We start from the raw sequence: 4951 nt of genomic DNA, 5'->3' as shown, positions 1-4951 counted from the left end.
GCAAGCGGCTGCTGTCCCTGCTCCCCTCCTCTGCCGGCTCCCTCCGGGTCTCACTAGTGAGCCCGAGATGTTTGGAGTGTGCTGCCCGCTGTTGATGTTGTTTCTGGAAGGGGGTTTACTTTAATTATAAAGGTTGATTCTGTATTACTAAATTTATTAAGATACATGGTGAATTTCTCTTAAAACTCTGAGTCCTTTCAATATGTCCTAAATTTTAGTCCCACCAACCTAACTGAAATGATGGTTGTAAGAGAAATTTAAGGAAAGTGTTTAAGACGGTTATTTTTCATTATCTTATTTACTCAGTGCAAAAGTAAGCCCACTGCAATGGGATCATGGTGACCTCTGTGTGTGTGTGTGTGTGTGTGTGTGTGTGTGTGTATTTATTTTGTTTTCAGCACACCGTACAGCACACAGAGATTGTTTGTTTTCTAATCTGACAAAGAGCACACAGAGGAAACATGAGAACCAGACTACAGTGTGCTGATGCTGCGTGGGGACTTCTGGGGAATAAACGGTAATGGAAAAAATACAATAAAAAATAATAATGTAAAAAAACTTACATCTCAACAAAGTAATATAATTCATTGGATTTAATCTGATAGAAGACAATATTCAAGTGCAAAATAATTATCACCAAATAAATACGTTGCATGTAGATAAAGAATGAGATATCTCGTTTAAGGCACTGGTCAACTGTTTTTCAATAATAGTCATATTAGTGTTGAGGCCCAATATTTGCTAATTTTCAAAATTAATAAATAAATATTTAGTTTTGAAATAAATTAAAAAAGAACTTTCAATGACAAAAGTTCACTTATATGTGCATCTTAAATTTACACAAAAATTGACATTTAAAAGAAGTTGCTTTAAATATACATTGTTTTACTTATTTACTTAATTTGCCAACAGTGCATTATTGCATCTGCTCTGGCACTCAGATCTACTGCTATTTGAAAGAAGAGTAAATTTTGGAGTGAAAACCTAACAACACACATGACTTAATAATGGAGCTGAGCACATACTTTCCAATTCCAAATATGTCATTTTCTTTGTACCAGGTGTTTCACTGAATTGATGAAAAGAGCTGTATTGGGGTTGAGCTTTTTCTTGTGACTTCTAATTGCATCGAAACACAGATCGACTTCATCATATTTATCAAGGTTTGTTTTGCTACTTCACCATTTTTGTTCTGACCTCATCTACATAAATTTTTTCATCAGACCTCTTTTTGATTAGTTGTCATGTCATCCTTCCCCAAGGCATTTTTAAATTTAAAAAAAAATGAAGGTTTTCTGATCAATTTGTTAAAATTTTTAAATGAAGTGAAATACATTATTTAAAAGCTTTTAAAAGTATTTAAAAGCATTTTATTGTGTCAGAGCAGCTCAAATATGTGCAGTTTATTAGAATAAGTGGTTTAAGTACCCCATTTGTTATGTTGTAATTTTTATTTCCGATACATGGGATTCAACCTAAATTCTGCCTTCTCTAGCGTTTCATAGGAGTAGTTTTTGTTTTCTCTGCCTTTATAACTCCCCAAGAATTCAATGAAAATGTTTGCTCCTGATATTGGCCATCCTCCTAGGTAATCCTGACTTTGTCATTCCCAGGAGATTGTTAGTATGTGCTTTATATTCTATTTCTAATCCAAATGGTCCCCCCTTCAATGAAGGGATCATTTTAATGTATGGAAACTGGAGTTTGACCTGCCTTATGAATTCAAATAGTGTACACAATATAACTAGTAGCAGATTATGTACCTTAAAACTGACTCAAATTTTCCATGGGTAATTATAAAAAATTAAATAAATGACTATGATAACAAACCTGTTTAAAGTGTATCCTGCAACTAGTGTAATATTATGGTCTAATAATGACACTTCTCATTCAGGTTCTGGTATCACTTTGACTCCTAATTTAAATAACCATGGGGGCATTCAGGAAAGATTTTCTTTATAATTTCTGATTAGTCACTGTTTATTTACTCTTAATTATTAAATTTTCTGTCTAGGTGCAATGATTATGTTTTGCTGTTGTTTTTTTAATTGCTGACCTTTATGAACTTAATTGCTATTTCTACCTACTCGTTATTTCAATGAATCTAAAATCAACAATATAAAATCAATCCAATTTAATAGTCTAAAAGAAAAATTACATCTCCCATTTTTGCTTATCATTCTCCTACTCACACCACAGAATTCTAAGACTGTGGACAAGCGTATGTTATCATGAATTTAGGTTCCCAAAAATAATACAAAACACCAAATATTTTCCCAAAAAGGACAATATAGTGTTGAGCATTTGAAAACCAAATTGAATGAAACACAAACTGTCATATAATTTTATATTAAATCATAATCCATGTTCTTAAAAAATCTTGATTTTATTCAATAACCTAATAAAGTTGGAAAATTTTTAAACGGATTAACTCATAAAATATTACAATTATCTAGGTTGTTAGTGTGTCAAACACACCTGATTCAATACATTCTATAGTTAAAGTTATTTTACAGATTTAATTTTATTCATGTGTTTTACCCTTCAATATTTATTTTCTTTTCAGATAAAATTCAATGTCATAATTATATAAGGAAGTGGTTTTCAACTGTTTATTTGTTTTAATGTGACTTCGTTGGAAAACAACTAATAGAATTCATTGGTAAATTAACCATTTGATTCAAGATGTTGTAAATAACATTACTTAAGCCCATGAGTTAAAATGCACATTTTCTATTTGATTCTGTAGTGAGTGGCTTCAACATTTGGTCTGCCATGTTCCGGGCTTCTGAACTGCAGCTGAGAAATTATTCACTGGAAGGAAATAAATATTAAGACATAGATCACTTTAACTGAGTCACAATATCGTTCATTTGATCAGGGTTATATGAATTATACATTTTTGAATATCTTCAATTTTGTTTCATGAGGTTTCAACATGAAAAATATCACTGAAGTTACTACTTTTATACTGAAGGGCTTCACAGACAACCTAGAACTTCAAGTTATCCTATTCTTCCTGTTTCTACTGATTTACTTGTTTACCCTGATGGGGAACTTAAGGCTGGTTGTATTGGTCATTGGGGATTCCCGGCTCCACAACCCCATGTACTACTTTCTGAGTGTGTTAGCATCGATGAATGCCTGCCTTTCCTCAGTGATTACTCCAAATATGTTAGTAGATTTTCTGTCAAAGAAGAAAGTAATTTCATTCCTTGGATGTGCAGCACAGATGTTTTTTGGTATTTCTTTTGGAACCACAGAATGCTTCCTCTTGGCTGCAATGGCATATGATCGCTATGTAACAATCTACAATCCTCTCCTGTATTTGGTTAACATGTCACCCGGGATCTATGTCCCTCATCAATGCTTCCTACATTGGTGGCATTTTGCATGCTTGTGTACACACAGTGGCCACATCTAGCCTATCATTCTGTGCCTCCAATGAAATTAGACACGTCTTCTGTGACATCCCTCCTCTCCTCGCTATTTCTTGTTCTGACACTCACACAAACCAGCTTTTGCTCTTCTATCTCACGGGCGCCATTGAGATCATCACCATCCTCAATGTCCTGGTTTCCTATGGGTTCAACCTGCTGGCCATTCTGAGGATGCGTTCTGCTGAGGAGAGGAGAAAAGTCTTCTCTACCTGTGGCTCTCACCTAACAGGAGTGTCGATTTTTCATGGTACCATCCTCTTCATGTATGTGAGGTCAAGTTCCAGCTATGCTTCGGACCATGACATGACAGTGTCAACTTTTTACACCATTGTGAACCCCATGCTGAATCCCGTCACCTACAGCTTGAGGAACAAAGATGTGAAAGAGGCGATGAAAAAAGTGTTGGGGAAAAATAAGTGTTTGAATAAAGTACATTTTCACCCTAACCTTTAAACTGAAATAAATTAAGAATGATGCTTTTTGTCTTTACATCAAAAATTATAATAAAAATGTTTTTATTAGTGTATTAATGTCTCTGTTCTCCTTAGACCTTTTTATATAAATATCAGCATTTTACCTCCAACTGCGCAGTTTCCCTTTGCAAAAAACTTAATTCCTTCTCAGAGTCACACCCCCAGAGTTATATATATTTACATATATGCTGATAGGGATTGTATTAGTTTGTCAGGGCTGCCATAATAATGTAAAACAGACTAGTTAGTAGCATATACAACAGAAATTTTGGATCTGTAATCCAGAAGTCTGAGATCAAGTGAAAGACAAAGTTGATTTATTCTGAGGCCTTTCTCCTTGTCTTATACATCGCTGTCGTCTCCCTGTGTCTTCACCTGTTCTTTTCTCTCTGTCTGTGTCTTAATATCTTTTTCTTGTAAAGATACAAGTTATGTTGGATTAGGGTTCACCCAAAAGATCTCATTTAAATGTAAAACCTTCACAAAGCCCTTATTTCCAAATACATGCAATCACATTCTGCAGTACAGGTGTTAGGATTTCAACATATGAATAGTGATACACACACACACACACATACACACATATAGTCACACATACATGAAATATTTTCTTTAAAATGAGTAACATTCACTCTCATGTCAATATGACTCAAATTACATAGGATTCCAGATTGCAATTACAAGTAACTTTATGATTATATCTGACAAGCTAAAGACCACCTATTGATACCAAACTCTAGCTCACATATTCCCATACCACTTTCGATGGAATCATTGGCAGCTGGCTCCAGATCAAGGCACTCTGCTCCTTCTATGCATAGGCAGCAATCTAGATACAGCCTGTGATTCCGTGGCCACAGGTAATGTCTGTGAATTCTTGGTGTCAATACCATGCTGCATGTGAGGGTGCATTTCATCATCTTTCATTATTTCATTCAGAAAACAAGTGCAAAATCCATTCTTTCATTTCTCACAATATACAGAAAACAGGCATTAACATTTATAAAGATCATACATCAACTCAAACATGACAAAAGA

At 34.4% G+C, this 4951-nt stretch overlaps 1 pseudogene; it reads left to right on the top strand.

Moving 5' to 3' along the window:
* Window positions 1-2938: 2938 nt before the first annotated feature.
* Window positions 2939-3893, top strand: LOC129072114 (olfactory receptor 5T2-like; annotated as a pseudogene).
* Window positions 3894-4951: the final 1058 nt, after the last annotated feature.

Source organism: Pteronotus mesoamericanus, unplaced genomic scaffold (assembly GCF_021234165.1).
Source record: "Pteronotus mesoamericanus isolate MK-2021 breed Mesoamerican mustached bat unplaced genomic scaffold, CSHL_Meso_final contig_1147, whole genome shotgun sequence".
Lineage (NCBI taxonomy): Eukaryota > Metazoa > Chordata > Mammalia > Chiroptera > Mormoopidae > Pteronotus > Pteronotus mesoamericanus.
The sequence above is the reverse complement of the archived record's forward strand: the minus strand, read 5'-3'. Positions and strand labels throughout refer to the sequence as shown.